At 36.4% G+C, this 17,052-nt stretch overlaps 1 protein-coding gene and 1 pseudogene across 5 annotated transcripts in view; both read left to right on the forward strand.

Moving 5' to 3' along the window:
- Positions 1 to 17,052, forward strand: part of LOC309647156 (uncharacterized protein) — an 84,430-nt gene that overhangs the window by 28,428 nt on the left and 38,950 nt on the right. The window lies entirely within an intron of this gene.
- LOC309646733 (vascular cell adhesion protein 1 pseudogene) lies at positions 1,517 to 16,956 on the forward strand (annotated as a pseudogene). Its single transcript has 2 exons — positions 1,517 to 1,579; positions 3,250 to 16,956. The product of its transcript is annotated as a vascular cell adhesion protein 1 pseudogene (transcript).

The raw sequence follows: 17,052 nt of genomic DNA on the forward strand, positions 1-17,052 counted from the left end.
CCATCCTTGTCTCTGACAGTACAGTGTAATTTTGACAGTAAGATGGAGGAGGGGGAGAGTGAATTTATTCTTTCCCCTTCTGTTCCCTACTGTTGTTTCAGATCACAGTGCCACTAGATGGCCTTTTTTATGATTTCAGGAATGGACTTGTTACTTTATGATTTTGCCCTCATATCGTACTCTGCTCTCAAAACTGTCCCCCCTCTGGCCTGGGTAATCCATCAGGGGCACAACCTCCCCTAGTTTCACAAAGGTAGGCAAATGACTCCAGCAGAGACAGAATCGTTTTGAAGGAGTGAGTGTTGACTTTGTTGCCACTTAAGAAAAACCTGCCTGAAGATGAGGCCAGTACTTAGAAAACCAGAGCCAAGAAATGGAGAGTTGTCTTGACGCTACTTTAAAATATCTGGCTTTTATTTATTTATGGCTGCATTGGGTCTTCATTGCTGCTTGCGGGCTTTCTCTAGTTGCAGCAAGCGGGGGCTACTCTTCGTTGCAGTGTGTGGGCTTCTTATTGAAGTGGCTTTTCTTGTGGAGCATGGGCTGTAAGCACGTGGGCTTCAGTAGTTGCAGCACACGGGCTCAGTAGTTGTGGCATACGGAGTTCGTTGCTCCGCGGCTTGTGGGATCTTCCTGGACCAGGGATCAAACCTGTGTCCCCTGCATTGGCAGGTGGATTCTTAACCACTGCACCACCAGGGAAGTCCCAAAACATCTGGCTTTTGTTCCAGGAATGCCTGGCACACAATGAGCACTGGATTATATTTTCCTTGAAATAACATAATGTCTGATCAACTTATGAGAACTCCAAGATCTTGATTTCTGAAATGTGTCCCTGAACGCAATCTCTTCTCATTCCACTTCTCCCATTCATTCATTCATTCACTGAATATTTATTATGTAGCAGGTGAGACAACTCAAACAGAAGTCATAATCTGTGGTGAATGTAGCATCAGAAACATTTAGAGTATTATAGGCGCACAAAGGAAGCACCTCTGCCTCTGTGGGAAGAGCATTCCAGGCTGAGAATGGAAGGTGCAAGTTCTCAGGGGGCTATGTTTGGTGGGTTCAAGGACACCATGGAGGCCAGTGTGGCCTGTCTCCTTTGTTTCCGCCTTTCTCCCCCTGTGAAGGTGGTTATCCATGCAATGTGCCCTTTAGCTTATCTTTTTCCTTTCTTCCTTGGAGAGAAGATCTCTTTCACTCCTAAGGCTATGAATAGATGACTCCCAACACAAATCGTCAGTCTTAATCTCTCCATACAAATCCAGACAAGCATTTTCAACTGCTTTCATGAAACCTCCACTTGGATTTCCTCCTCATTCCTTCAGATCTACATGTTCCCCAAAGAATTCATCATCCTCTCCACCCCAAACACACCCAACCAGCTCCTCTTCTTTGTAATACTTTCCTTGACAATGGCCCATTATTACTGAATCAGTGAGGCTTACAACTTTGGAGTCACCTTTCCTTCCCCCTCGCTGGTGTCTCACGTGTAATCACATACTTAGACCAGATGACAAACTGTCCAAATTCCAAGGATGGCCCCCACGAAAGTTCTAAACCAGAACGAACATGTGTAATTGGGCAGTCATTCTCTGGCTATTGCAACCAAGAGGAAATTATTTTTTTTCCTTTTTGACTCACCTGCAACATTTATCTTTACCTGAAAACTTTTATGGAGGTAAAATCTGGAAAACCACAAACCACACTTCCAGATGAGCTTCCATGGTTAATGCGTTGTGAACAAATCATTTTAAACACAGTGAAAACACTTGACTGCAAGTGTTTATGCATCACTACACTTTGACTTAAGACAGTTGGGATTGCCAGTTGGGTTTCCCTGTGCTGTTTCTAAGGTGCCCAGAGATTCTAAACTATTCTGTCTTAATTTTATCCTGTCATTGAAGTGATGTGAAGTCTCAAAATTCACTTCAATGCTGTGCAAGGGCTTCTAAACAGCTCAAGCTTTCCTCATTAAGACAGCACTCCTATTCTCTCCATTATTTTTTAACTTTTTATTTTATATTGGAGTGTAGTTCGTTAACAATGTTGTGATAGTTTCAGGTGTACAGCAAAGTGATTCAGTTATACATATACATATATCAGTTCTTTTTCAAATTCTTTTCCCATCTAGGTTGTTACATAATATTGAGCAGAGTTCCCTGTGTTATACAGTAGACCCTTGTTGGTTATCCATTTTAAATATAGCAATGTGTACATGTCAATCCCACATTCCCTAACTATCCCTTCCCCCCATCCTTCCCCCTGGTAACCATAAGTCGTTCTCTAAGTCTGGACATATATCCAGGGAAAAACATGGTCTGAAAGGATACATGCACCCCAGTGTTCATTGCAGCACTGTTTATAATAGCCAAGACATGGAAGCAACCTAAATGTCCATTGACAGAGGAATGGATAAAGGAGATGTGGTACATAATACAATGGAATATTACTCAGCCATAAAAAGAAATGGAACTGAGTTATTTGTAGTGAGGTGGATGGACCTAGAGTCTGTCATACAGAGTGAAGTAAATCAGACAGAGAAAGAGAAATATCGTATTTCTCTTATTCCACTTATATGCACTTATATTCCACTTATATGCAGAATCTAAAAAGAAATGATACAAATGAATTTATTTACAAAACAGAAACAGTCTCTCCATATATTTTTTTAACTTTCAAGCATCACTTCTTTAGAAAGCATTCCCGGCAGCTGGGCCCACGTTAGTGGCGGGCCGAGGTGAATGGTGGCTGAGGTGTGGGAAGTGGCATGGAGCCGAGCCTGGAACTGCGGAAGCTTGGGGGGACCACAGTAGAAATCCTCAGGGGCAAGAAAAAAAGGCTGGACCTCGAAGTCCCTGAGCAACTCTTCTCCTTGGATTTGGGGAGCCTGCCCCCTCATCTTTAAAAAAAAAGAAAGAAAGAAAGGAAGAAAGCATTCCCTTATTTATCAATACTTTATTCACCCTCATGTGCTTCGTGGTACTCCAGCATTCAAGCCAAAATATTTGCCAATTCTGATTGAGAAGTAGGCAGTCCATATGAACAGTAAAAAATAATTTATCAAGAATAATTAAAATTCCATTTTAATGATTTCAAGAATTCATGGTGGTTGTTTGGCCTGATGCAAACCAACACTGGAGCCTCCCCAGCTCTTTGGTGGGGCTAATGGCAGACTCTGGGTGGACTCACATCAAGGAGTAGTTCCCAGAGCTTCTGCTGCCAGTGTCCTTGTCTCCATGGTAGGCCACAGCCACCCCCACCTCTGCAAGAGACCCTCCAACACTAACAGCTCAAGCTTTTAAAATCAACATCTCCCCTGAATCCAAAATTATTGCTCAGATTGGTGACTCCATCTCACTGACTTGCAGCACAACAGGCTGCGAGTCCCCATCGTTCTCCTGGAGAACTCAGATAGACAGTCCTCTGAACGGGAAGGTGAGAAATGAGGGGACCGAATCCATGCTGACCATGGATCCTGTTAGTCTGGGGAATGAACACTATTACCTGTGCACAGTGATTTGTGAGTCTCAGAAACTGGAAGAAGGAATCCTAGTGGAGATCTACACTTTCCCTAAGGACCCAGAGATTCATTTGAGTAGCTCCCTGGAAGTTGGGAAGCCAGTCACAGTCACGTGTTTGGTCCCTGCTGTTTACCCATTTGAAAAGCTGGAGATAGAATTACTAAAAGGCAACCATTCCGTGAAGACAGAGAACTTTCTGGAGCCTTCAGAAATGAAGTCCCAGGAAACGAAGAGTTTGGAAGTAACCTTCCCTCCTATTGATGAGGATATTGGGAAAGATCTTGTCTGTCAAGCTACAGTACACATTAATGAAATTGATTCTCAACCCCAAGTAAGGGAGACTACAAAAAAACTGCAAGTCTACGTCTCATGCAAGGACACAGTTATATCTGTGAATCCCTCCACAAGCCTGCAAGAAGGTGACTCAGTGACGATGACATGTACCAGTGAAGGTCTACCAGCTCCACAGATTTTTCTGGAGCAAGAAATTAGACAATGGGAATCTACAGCTCCTTTCTGAGAATTCAATGGGCAATTCTCACTTTAATTGCTATGAGGATGGAATATTCTGGAATTTATGTGTGTGAAGGAGTTAACCTGGTTGGGAAAGACAGAAAAGAGGTGAAATTAATTGTTCAAGAGAAAATGTTTACTGTAGAGATCTCTCCTGGATCCCAGATTGCTGCTCAGATTGGCGACTCAGTTGTGTCGACCTGTGATGTCACAGGTTGCGAGTCCCCGTCTTTCTCTTGGAGAACCCAGATAGACAGCCCTCTGAATGGGAAGGTGAGGAGTGAGGGGTCCAAGTCCACGTCGACCCTGAGCCCTGTGAGATTTGAGAACGAACATTTTTACCTGTGCACCGTGACATTTGGGCATAAGAAACTGGAAAAGGGAATCTAGGTGGAGCTCTACTCCTTCCCTAGAGATCCAGAAATTGAGATGAGTGGTCTGTTAGTGAGTGGAAACCCGGTCACTGTAAGCTGCAAGGTTCCTGATGTGTATCCTTTTGACCGGCTAGAGATTGAATTACTTAAAGGGGAGAGTATTATGAAAAGTAAAATCTGTTTGGAAGATGTAAGTAAGAAATCCCTAGAGACCAAGAGTTTGGAAATGACCTTCATCCTCACCACTGAAGATACTGGAAAAGTTCTTGTTTGTCTGGCTAAGTTACCTATTGATGAAATGGACTTTGAACACAAACAAAGGTAGAGTACACAGGTACTATATGTTAATGTTGCTCCCGGGGATACAACCCTCTTGGTCACCCCCTCCTCCATCCTGGAGGAAGGTAGATCTGTGAATATGACATGCTCTAGCGATGGCCTTCCAGCTTCGAAAATCCTATGGAGCAGGCTGCTAAGTAATGGGGATCTACAGCCTCTTTCTGAGAATATCACTCTCACCTTAACGTCTACAAAAATGGAAGATTCTGGTATTTATGTCTGTGAAGACATTAACCAGGTTGGAATAAGCAGAAAAGAAGTCAAATTAATTATCCAAGTTGCTCCAAAAGATATACAACTTAACAGCTTTTCCTTCTGAGAATGTCAAGGAAGGAGACACTGTCATTATCTCCTGTACGTGTGGAAATGTTCCCCAAACTTTGATAATCCTGAAGAAAAAAGCAGAGTCAGGCTACATAGTGCTAAAGTCTACAGATGGTGCATATACCATCCACAGGGCCCAGTTAGAGGATGAGGGAGTATATGAATGTGCATCTAAAAATGAAGTTGGCTTGCAATTAACAAGCATAACACTTGATGTTAAAGGAAGAGAAAGTAACAAGGACGATTTTTCTCCTGAACTTCTCGTGCTCTATTTTGCATCCTCCTTAATAATACCTGCCATTGGAATGATTATTTACTTTGCTAGAAAAGCTAACATGAAAGGGTCATACAGTTTTGTAGAAGCACAGAAATCAAAAGTGTAGCTAATGTTTGAAATGTTCAGAGATACTATTTATCAGTTCAAATCCTCAATACTGCTCATCATTCCATGAGGAAAACAACAAGCTAGGAGTCCAGACTTCCTTGAATGTAGTAAACTCTTGGAAAGAAATGGCTGCCTATGCCCCTTGTTGTGAGCAAGAAGCCAAAGGAAAATTTCAGCCTAAAAAATAGGCACTACCTTTGAGATGTGATAACTGGAGTAGTTTCTTGATGTGTATATGCAATAACATGACTTGTATATATGTAAAATAAAACTATGCCATAGCAAGATTGCTTGGAATAGCAGCACACTCTAGTCACATTTCTAAAATTATTAAAATGTTGCTTGGACCGACTGTTATAACTTAATGCATGTTAATATTGATTGGCAGCTGAACCATGTCATCTTTGTAATATTTTATTTCCTTTAACAAAATTTTATTCCTATAAAGTTCATAGATGACAATTCCATGTTTTGTAAAGATGCTAGAGTTTTACATTGTTATAGGCAAATGATAAACCAAGAGGGCACTGGGTTGACTTTCAGGTACTGAACACTTCAACCTATGGTAAAATGGTTGATTGGATTTCTCTGGATGGTACTGACATGGTACGGAGACATTTTATGATATTGTTTGTTCATCAGACTCTTGTGTAACTTTCCCAATGAGGTCTAAAAATGCAACTTCTTTTGATTTTCTTTTGTAAATGTTTAGGTTTTTTTGTATAGTAAAGTGATAATTTCTGGAATTGAAAAAAAAAAGAATTCGTGGTAACTCTAGTCAGGATAAGTATTGCCAGTTAAGAATTAATATGAAGCATAACAAAATATCAGTGGAGGAAATTATTAGCAAAGCAACATAAAGTAGAATTATATAAGGTATGTAAATTATCCCTTGTCAGAAGATTGCTGACTCTGAAAATTTAATGTCAGCTACAAATTAGGAACACAGTTAATATATTTATCTCTAAATGTTTTCCTTGCTCTAGGGCAGCATGCTTGTCAAATTTTTCACACTATGGCACACGTAGACAATCATCTTTGTGTAGTGCACTGGTGTAAGTAAATGAAGCTGCTCACAGACATGGGAACAGACCAGGGTTCTGGGCTCCAGGTCCTGTCCATCAATCCCAAGCGCTGAGAAGGCCCATATCTGAACATATTTGTCACCCATTCATGATTGAGAAGCTCTAGTCTTGAAAATGGGAAGGCAGCATAGCATAGTGGTCCTAAACTCATCTCTGAAATCAAACTGTGTTCTCAAGCCCTTCTTAGCCATGAGCGCTCTCTGACTTTCAGTTTCCTCGCCTGTAAAGGGGGCTAATCAATTCTACCCCACAGAGTTAGATCACCCCTGAAAGTGCTTGGAATTATGTCTGATACACAGCAGGAGCTCAAAAAAAGTTAGCTGTTACCTTGTACTCAAACTTTGGTACTATCCAAATACGAGTAAGCCAGATCATACGCAGTAAAGAGGTACACAAACTTCCCAGGAGATGAATGGGTCACTAGAGTTAGTGCTACATTATAACCATTGAAATCTTCATGCTCTGCCCTTAAGAGCCGTGTCACATATAAACTAGATTGTGGCTTACATTTTCCCGAAGAATAATTCTAGATATACAATAGAATTCAATGGGCAAACATGATCTAATTTACAGTATTTTAAACACATAGTTCCATTTCAGAAATGAAACTATTTTCTACATTAAAGAAAATATCATTTAAATTACTTATTTTGACTATTAAGAACCTAAGAAAATATGGGTTTTGCATAAGTATTCTTACCTGGAAACTTTATAAAATTGAATGTGAATTTCATGAAGTCAAGAAGTAATTTTACTTACCTTGAAAAGAGCCAAAATATGTGAATCAAACCGAATAGTTGTTAATATGAAAGGACAGTTAATACTTAAATATTAAATAGAATTAATTTTCAGAGATTCTATCTCATTCATGTCATTAGCATCTCATTTAGCCAATTCATATGTTCCATGGCAGAAGGGTAAATTTAATGGGTACTTTTTTCCCGCTAGAACATATAATTCATATCTGAAATCTGTTGAGAGTTATTTTGAGTTCTTTATATTTTCACCTATGGAGAATTTGCTATAAAGGAATCTCTTTACAAAATTACACAATAATTTTGAATGGAATAGTATTTTATACTTTCAAGAAGCATAAAAAAGAAGAAAATCCAAGATGAACACATTTTCAACCTTAATTTCTAACGGCGCAGGGGTCAAAAGAAAGATACATTTATTGTTATTATTTCTAGTGACAAGAATAAGTCTGTGTATCTGAAGAAAGGGATTTCACATGCAAATGTGCTCTGGCTCACAGACATTTCGGTGACTACTTTTTATTTGTTTTGTTTTGGTTTTGGTGTGTTAATATTGGGTAGATTGTCTATATACCTTCGCAGTTACATGTATAATGATGACAATAAGCTGATCATATATACAACACTTTTGCCTGAAAACATAAATGCTTTGCTGTAGTTTTAATCACAACTTAAAGGCAACAAGCCACAGTAATCATAAAATGGTATTTTTAAGTTTAGAAAAAGTTTATTTTTAACTGAGTAACGTTAAGATAATTATGTAATTTTCTTTCTCTGATTAATATATATGTACATATATTTATAAAATATAGTTTTAAAATTGAAAAACAGTAACAGCACTTTTAGAGTGGAACAAATATCAGAGGAAAAAATGGTAAATAGCTTTTTATTACAAAAGTAGACAGACAATATTTAAATGATTAACATAATCTATATAAATTATTACTATGTTTCACTTACATATACTCAGAAATCATTTAGATAAACATAATATTTTTGATTGTTTGCAACACATTGAGTTAATGTGGATTTCTGGTTCCATAAAGAATGCTTACAGTTTTAAAACACTATTTTAGGTGATGATATTTTCAGGGTAATTGATTTCTTTCCCCTTCATTTCTGAATATCTGTGTGTGTATGTCTAAAATAAATTCCCCCTTTTAAGAAATAAATTTCATTTTATTGTAGATGCCTCAGATATTTTAGAACTTGGGAAATAACACCGAGTAAAATGTTAATATACTTTACCATTTTAGCATTTTATTAAATTAGGTATTGATAATCATGATTTCAGAGCTTTTGGACACAAAGAGAAAAAAATAATTTAAAAATTATAAATATAGAAATAACTTGGTTATTATTTATATTAGAGATAATAATACCAATTTTTATTTGTTGCTCTGGTGCTTAGCACTGTAGGACATAGGAGATAAAGTGAAGCATTGAAATAATTATGATGCCAGAACACTTGGTCACTACCTTAGGAGAGCTGATGATTTTTAATTGTGAGCAGATGAATTTTTGATGTTACAATAATGCTTATCTGTTATTTGAAAATAACTAGGAAATAAATGTTTGAGTCATGGCTCTGACCTTTACTAGTTCTATGACCTTGGGCAAATTAACCTCTCAGTGCTTGGTTTGCTCATATATACAATGGAGATAATAGTAGCACTTACTTCATAGCGTTGTGTAAGAATTAGTAAATTAAAACAGAAAAATACTTAGAACCTTGCCTGAGTAATAGGCATTCGATCAATGTTAGCTATTTTAGTTGTTTTTCATGAAAGTGTATATTTCCCTGCAGTGTTACATATGTTGGATGTTTGTGTGTTTGTTTTTTAAGCTTTGGCAGTTTAACAAAATAGTATCATCATCATCTTCATTTATATTTTCTTCATTACTAGATTGAATTCTTTTCAAATTATTTACAGTCTGCGTGAATTCTCCAGAGAATTATTCTGAGTGAAATAGAGCCATTGCCAAAAGATTACATATTGTATGGCTTCATTTATATAACTTTTTAAAAAAATTTTAAATGTTTTAATTTGTATTTGTTTCAAAGTTAAACCCAAGACACACTGACTTCACAGGAAATCCAATGAGAAATGTTTTTCTAGGCTGAACACCTGTTTCCCCTTAGTCGCCCCACAAAAAACATTACATGTTAATTACTTTCATTTTACAATCACTGCTAAATAAACATTTTTAATATAATAATAAGTCCGTAAGGGAACTGAACCAGATTCAGGATTGAAATAATGCAGTTTTCCATGAAGATATCAAAGCCATATTTTTCACCTCAACTTCCAACATTTCACATAGGTTAAGGACGTACCTCAAGAATCTCTAAGCCCTCCTTCCCCCAGCTTCTAACTCATGGCATTCTGCATGGCAGGCCTCCTGAGAGTCTAGGGCGTAAGAGTTTTGGGGGCTTCAGAAAGCGGGCTGCGGACCCCCTGCCTGAGGCTTTGGTTTGAGCCCTGGATCCGGCCTTACTTGTGTTTCCCCGCAAGGATGGCGTCTCAGTCTTTCCTGAAGTTGGGTGCCATGCAGAATGCCATGAGTTATATAACATTTTTGAAACACTGCAGGGGGCGTGTGTTCGATCCCTGGTCAGGGAAAAAAGATCTCACATGGCGCGCGGCACGGCAAAAAAAAAAAAAAAAAAGAAATGACAAAATTATAGTAATGAAGACCAGATTAATGGTTGCCAGGATTAATTAGGGGGTGGGGACAGGAGAGAAGTGGGTGTTGCTATGAAAAAGGAAAATGAGGAATTCTTGTGGTGATAGAACTGTAATATATCTTGACTGTAGCAATAGTTGTGATATCCCTAGTTTTGATACTGTACTATACTTATGCAAGATGATACCAGTGGGAGATACTGGGTAAAATTTCTGTGGTATCTATTATTTTCTTATATTAAAAAAAAGCCCCCAAACTCCCTACACAGAAAACCCCAGGACCAGATGGCTTCACTGGCAAACTTCACCATTTTTTTTCCCTGAGACATGTCTTTAGTTGTAAACAAATCTGTTCTGATTTGCCTATTTTCATTTTCTTTTTTAAATTATTATTGCTAATTAATACTGTTTGTAATTCTTTCAAAAAATTTAAATTAGATTTATTTAAACTAAAATAACAAAACAAAAACAATTCACCCCACCCATGGCCTCTTGCAACCACCAGTCTGTTCTCTGTATCTATGAGCATTCTTTTTTTAAGATTCCGCATGTAAGAGAGATCATATGGTATTTGTCTTTCCCTGCCTGACTTATTTCACTTAGCATAATGCTGTCAAGATCCATCCATGTTGTTGCAAATGGCAACGTTGTATTATTTTTATGGCTGAATAATATTCCATTGTAGATATATACCACAATTTCTTTACCTAGTCACCATCGATGGACACTTAGGCTGTTTCCATATCTTGGCTATTGTAAATAATGCTGCAGTGAACATGGACATGTATATATCTTTTTAAGGTAGTGTTTTTTTCCCCTTTGGATAAATACCCAGAAGTGGAATTGCAAGATCATATGCTAGTTCTGTTTTTAATTACTTGAGGGACCTCCATACCATTTCTCATAGTGGTTTCACCAGTTTACATTCCCACCACAGTACACAAGAGTTCCCTTTTCTTCACATCCTTGCCAACACTTGTTATTTCTTATTTTTTTTGATAATAGCCATTCTGAAATGTGCGAGGTGGCATCTCATTGTGGTTTTGATTTGCAGTTCCTTGATGATGAATGATGATGAGTATATTTTCATGTACCTTTTGGCCATCTGAATGTCTTTTTTGGAAAAATGTCTATTCAGGTGTTCTTCCCATTTTTTAAATTGGATTGATTTTTGCTGTTGAGTTGTGTGAGTTCTTTGTATATTTTGGATATTAGCCCCTTATCAGATATATGATTTGCAATTATTTTCTCCCATTCAGTAGGTTTACTTTTCATTTTGTTGATATTTTCCTTTGCTGTGCAGAAACTTTTTAGTTTGGTGTATTCCCAATTGTTTATTTTTGCTTTTTTGCTTTACTTTTTGTGTCAGATACAAAAAAATCATTGCCAAGACCCATGTCAAGGAGCTTACTGACTATGTTTTCTTCTAAGAGTTTTATTGTTTCAGGTCTTATGTTCAAGCTTTTAATCCATTTTGAGTTAATTTTTGTGTATGGTGTAAGATAGTTTTCCAGTTTCATTCTTTTGCATGTGGCTGTCCAATTTTCCCAACACTATCTATTGAAGAGACTGCTCCTTTCCCAATGTGTATTCTTGGTTCCTTTGTTGTAAAGGCTCTGTAGTCTGTTCCATTGATCTATGTGTCTGTTTTTATTCCAAAAATTATATTGTTTTAATTACTATAGCTTCATAATATAGTTTGAAATCTGGAAGTGTGATGCTTTCAGCTTTATTCTTTCTCAAGGTTGCTTGGCTCTTTGGGGTTTTTGTGGTTACATATAAATTTTAGGATTGTTTGTTCTCTTTCTATGAAAAATACCATTGGAACTTTGATAAGAATTACACTGAATCTGTATATTGTTTTGGATAGTATGGATATTTTAACAAAATTAATTTCTCTAGCCTATGAACATGGAACATCTTTGTATTTATTTGTGTCTTCTTCAATTTCTTTCATTAACGTCTTTTAGTTTTTAATATACAGATCTTTCACCTGCTTGATTAACTTTACTCCTAGGTATTTTGTTCTTTTTGATGCAATTGTAAATGGGATTATTAATTTCTCTTTATGGTAGCTCATACACTAATAAGCATACACAGCATATTTTTGTATATTGATTTTGTATCCTGCAAGTTAATTGAATTTCTTTATTAGTTCTAATAGTGTTTTGATGGAGTCTTTAGGGTTTTCTGTATATAATATCATGTCATCTGCAAGTTTCTTCTTCCTTTCCAATTTGAATTCCTTTTATTTCTTTTTCTTGCCTAATTCCTCTGGCTAGGACTTTCAATGCTATGTTAAATAAAAGTGGTGAGAGTGGACATCTTGTCTTGTTCCTAATCTTAGAGGAAAAGCTTTCAGCTTTTATTATATTGAGGTATGTTTCCTCTATACATGCTTTGTTGAGAGTTTTTATCATACATGCGTGTTGAATTTTGTCAAATTCTTTTTCTGCATCTATTGAGATGATCATATCATTTTTATCCTTCACTTTACAAATGTGGTGTATCACACTGATTGATTTGCAGATGTTGAACCATTCTTGCATCTGAGGAATAATCCCATTTGATCACGGTGTATGATCCATTTAATGTATTGTTAAATTTGATTTGCTGATATTTTGTTGAGAATTTTTGCATCTATATTCATTAGGAATAGCTTGCAATTTTCTCTTTGTGTGTGTGTGTATGGCAAACTCGTCTGGTTTTGGTATCAGGTTATACTGGCCTTGTAAAATGTGTTTGGAAGAGTTCCCCACTATTCTATTTTTTGGAAGAGTTTGAGGAGAATTGGTATTAATTCTTCTTTGAATATTTGGTGAAATTTCACCAGGAAGCCATACGGTTCTTGATTTTTGTTTGTTGGAAGGGTTTTGATTACCGATTCAATCTCCTTGTTAGTTATTGGTCTGTTTAGATTTTCTATTTCATCATAATTTGGTTTTGGTAGGTTGTATGTCTCTAGAGATTTATCCATTTTTTCTAGGTTGCCCAGTTTTTTGGCATATAATTGTTCATATTGGTCTCACAATCCTCTGTACTTCTGGGGTATCAGTTATAATATCTCCTTTTTCATTTTTGATTTTTATTTATTTGAATCTTTTTTTTCATTGACCCTAGCTAAATGTTTGTCAATTTTGTTAACTTTTTTCCAAGAACCAGTTTTACTGGTCTTTACTATTGTCTTTTTAGTCTCTTTCATTTATTTCTGCTCTAATCTCTGTTATTTCCTTCCTTCTAACTTTGGGCTTTGTTTGTTCTTCTTTTTCTACTTCCTTAAGCTGTAAAGTTAGGTTGTTTATTTGAGATTTTTCTTGTTTCTTGAGGTAGGTGTTTATCTGTATGAACATCCCTCTTCAATCTGCTTTTATTGTATCCCATAAATTTTTGTATGTTACACTTCCACTTTCATTTGTCTCAAAGTATTTTTTGATTTCTCTTTTGACTTCTTCTTTGACCTATTTGTTATTCCACAGCATATTTATTCTCCAGTTTTCTTTGTGTAATTAATTTCTCATTTCTACCATTGGTTAGAAACAATGCTTGATACAATTTCACTCCCCTTACATTTATTAAGACTTGTTTTGTGGTCTAACACATGATATATCCTAGAAAATGTTCTGTGTACACTTGAGAAGAAGTTGTACCCATTGCTTTTGGATGGTACCTTTTGTAAATATCTGTTAAGCCCAACTTGTCTAACATGTCATTTAAAGCAGATGTTTCCTTATTGATTTTTTTTTTTGTCTCAATGATCTATCAGTTGGCATAGTGGGGTATCAAAGTCTCCTACTATTATTGTATTGCTGTCTATTTCTCCCTTTGGGTGTGTTAATATTTATATATTGAGATGCTCCTATGTTGGGTGCATAAATATTTTAAATGTTCCTTTGGTTGGATTAATCCCTTTATCATACCCCTTTTTGTCTATTACTATTTTTGTCTCTTAGTCTTTGTTCTAAAGTCTATTTTGTCTGATATAAGTATAAATACTCCAGCTTTCTTTTGGTTTCCATTTGCAATGAATATCTTTTTCCACCCCTTCACTTTCAGTTTGTGTTTATCCTTACAGCTAAAGTGTGTCTCTTGTAGGCAGCATGTAGATAGGTCTTGTTTTTTTAATCTACTCAGCCACCCTATGTCTTTTGATTGGAGAATTTATTCCATTTATATTTAAAGTAATTATTGATAGGTATGTGCTTATTGGCATTTTGTTAATTGTTTTCTTGCTGTTTTTGTAGTTCCTCTCTGTTCCTTTCTTCCTCTCTTGTTCTCTTCCTTTGTGATTTGATGACTTTCTGTAGTGGTATGCTTATATTCCTGTGTCTTTACCTTTTGTGTACTTTCTGTAGGTTTTTACTTTGTGGTTACCATGAGGCTTACATATAACAACTTATATCTAAGTCTATGATAGATATCTATAAAACTCCAAGAAAAATAAAATGAAAATAAATTGGGAAAAATACTTCCTATACAAATATCAAAGGGTTAATCAATTAATCAATAAATTACCCTATTTTTATGGAATATGAAATTTTCTAAGGTATTGATAAAAGATTTAAGAAAATAAACGTTGAATTACTGAAAGTAAAGAAAGAAACTAATTTCTAAACCTTAATGACTGTACTTATTACACTGAGCTCTACAATATCCCTCAGTGAATTTGTGAAAGTATTCAGAAAGTTTCTATTAAATTCACAAAAATATTAAATGTTCTTGTTTTCAATAATGCAGAAAAGGAAAGAGTCTCTGGTATAGTATAATTATGAGTATTAAATTATATTCCCTAGCATTTATATCACATATGAAAAGTGAAAAATTATTTACAGTCAACATTTTTTTTGGGCCACATCACGTGGCTTGTGGAATCTTATTTCCCTGATCAGGGATTGAACCCGGGCCCTCGGCAGTAAAAGTGCGGAGACCTAAGCACTGGACCACCAAGGAATTCCCTAGAGTCAACATTTTTGAATATTTATTAAATACAGTGAAGTAAGTAAATCATATTCTATCTACACAAGGTCATATTAATTTTAGTATTCAGTAAGTCAACAAATGTTTGTAATGTATCTACTTGATACCAAGCACTATTCTAGGTGTTGGCAATACAGTGATGAACAAAACAGGGAATAAGACAAGTGCCTCTGAGAGAATGAGGATGTTGAAGTAAAATAATTAAATATGCATTAGTACCTATGACTAAGACTCCATGGAACATCTGGTTTCTGTATTTCTGCTTCAGCTGAGCCCTAATCAGGATCCCTGGTCTATTCTAAGAAAGTGAAGAAAAGCAGTTGTGTACAGGCTAGTGATAAGGAAGAGAGACTTTCTCCAGCTGGCCCCTTCTTTTACTCTGTGCAATGGCAAATACCATTCAAGTAACTCAATATGCTACTACTACTGATTTTACTATTAAAATTTTGGAGGGTTAGAGCCAGGAACTCTAGCTATGCTTGTTCATAAACATGAGAAGGAAAGAAAACACGAACTGAGGGAAATGTCAGGGCCAAACTCCATTTAGTGAAGTCTTTCACAGGTGAATGGCAGAGCTGAGATAGAACCCTTTCTATTAAATTGACAGATCAAGTAAGATTCTTCAAGTCTTTCAACATCAGCTTTCTAAAGATCTCTCTTAATACAATTTTGTAAGGGTGTACAAAGTACATATCCTATGGACACTGGACCAGATATCTTCCTTGGAATCACTATGAATATCTGTGACATCTTCCTAGAAATCCCCCTGCCAAAATGTCATCAGGATCATCCATTTTATCCTGCTTCTAGGAAGAACTGTTTTAATGGCTACTTAGTTTTGTTTTTCTTTCCCATTCACCAGTTACTGGGGTACCCAAAAAGCCAACGACCTATCTTTAAAAATAAAAATGCCAGCTATTTTTATTGAACTCGTGTAATAGCAAACATGTAAACTATATAAAATCAATCCACATATGTTTTGTATCTTTCAGAGACAGAGTTAAAATTTTGTGAAAGAATACTTAAGTAGTCTCAAGCTAATTATATTTCTTAAGAAAACTCTCATTTACAATCCCCTTTGATGATTATACTGATAGTGAATTGAAAGTGAGAGTAGTTTTCTCTCTCTTATATATGTAATAAGGCAAATAGTTATGTTTGTTAATGCTAGGAAGCTTCTAAATGAGCCCCAGGAGAAACAATAATTCCCAAGTTCTTATAAGGAATGAGCCTATTATTGCATGTGCAAATTTAAAACCAGATTTAGAGCTCATCTGTTTTCAGCTACTATTGCAATGGAGGATAACGCTGGAAGGAAGGCATGGTCAGTCCACGTAGCCTGAGGGAAAATTACCATAGAGAGAGAGGAGCTGACAAACCTAGCACTCTGGCACGCCTTCCTCTTGGATAAACATGCAGATCCTATCTACTTTGCATTTTAGAAGTATGGGACAGATGAGCAATTATTTAAATAGGTTCCATCAGAATTGGTCTGCTTAACTGCTTTCCTCCTTTAACTGATACGCAAATGTTGGAGATCATCCAGGTTTAATTTATGGACTTTCTTTCTTCAATGTCTACTCTTTCTCTGCAGGTGATCTCATTCATCTCAATGGCTTTTATATGCTAATAACTCCTAAATTTACATCTCTGCCCCAAACTTCTACTCTAAGTTCTAGACCCATTTAACCAATTGCCTACTAATACTAGGATTCTTAATTATAACATGTCTAAAACAGAACTCATGAATTTCTTCCCAAACCTGTTAACCCCTCCTTCTTCCTTGCTACACTGAATGGCTAGCCTCCACTCAGTTGCTAAAGCCAGAAACAAAAATTTATTTTTAATAACCTCTTTTGGAATTCCCTGGTGGTCCAGTGGTTAGGACTCGATGCTTTCACTGCTGTGGGACTGGGTTCAGTCCCTGGTTGGGGAACTAAGATCTCACAAGCTGGCTGGTGCGGCCAAAAAAAAAAAAAAAAAAACACCACCACCAACAAAAAAAAAAACCTTTTTTTAACGCCCCCCATATCCAATTTATTAATGAGTCATTAATTCTATCACTTAAATCTACCTTGAATCTATTTTT

This window comes from Balaenoptera physalus (genome assembly GCF_965194825.1).
Source record: "Balaenoptera physalus genome assembly, chromosome: 17".
In the NCBI taxonomy this organism is placed as follows: Eukaryota; Metazoa; Chordata; class Mammalia; order Artiodactyla; family Balaenopteridae; genus Balaenoptera; species Balaenoptera physalus.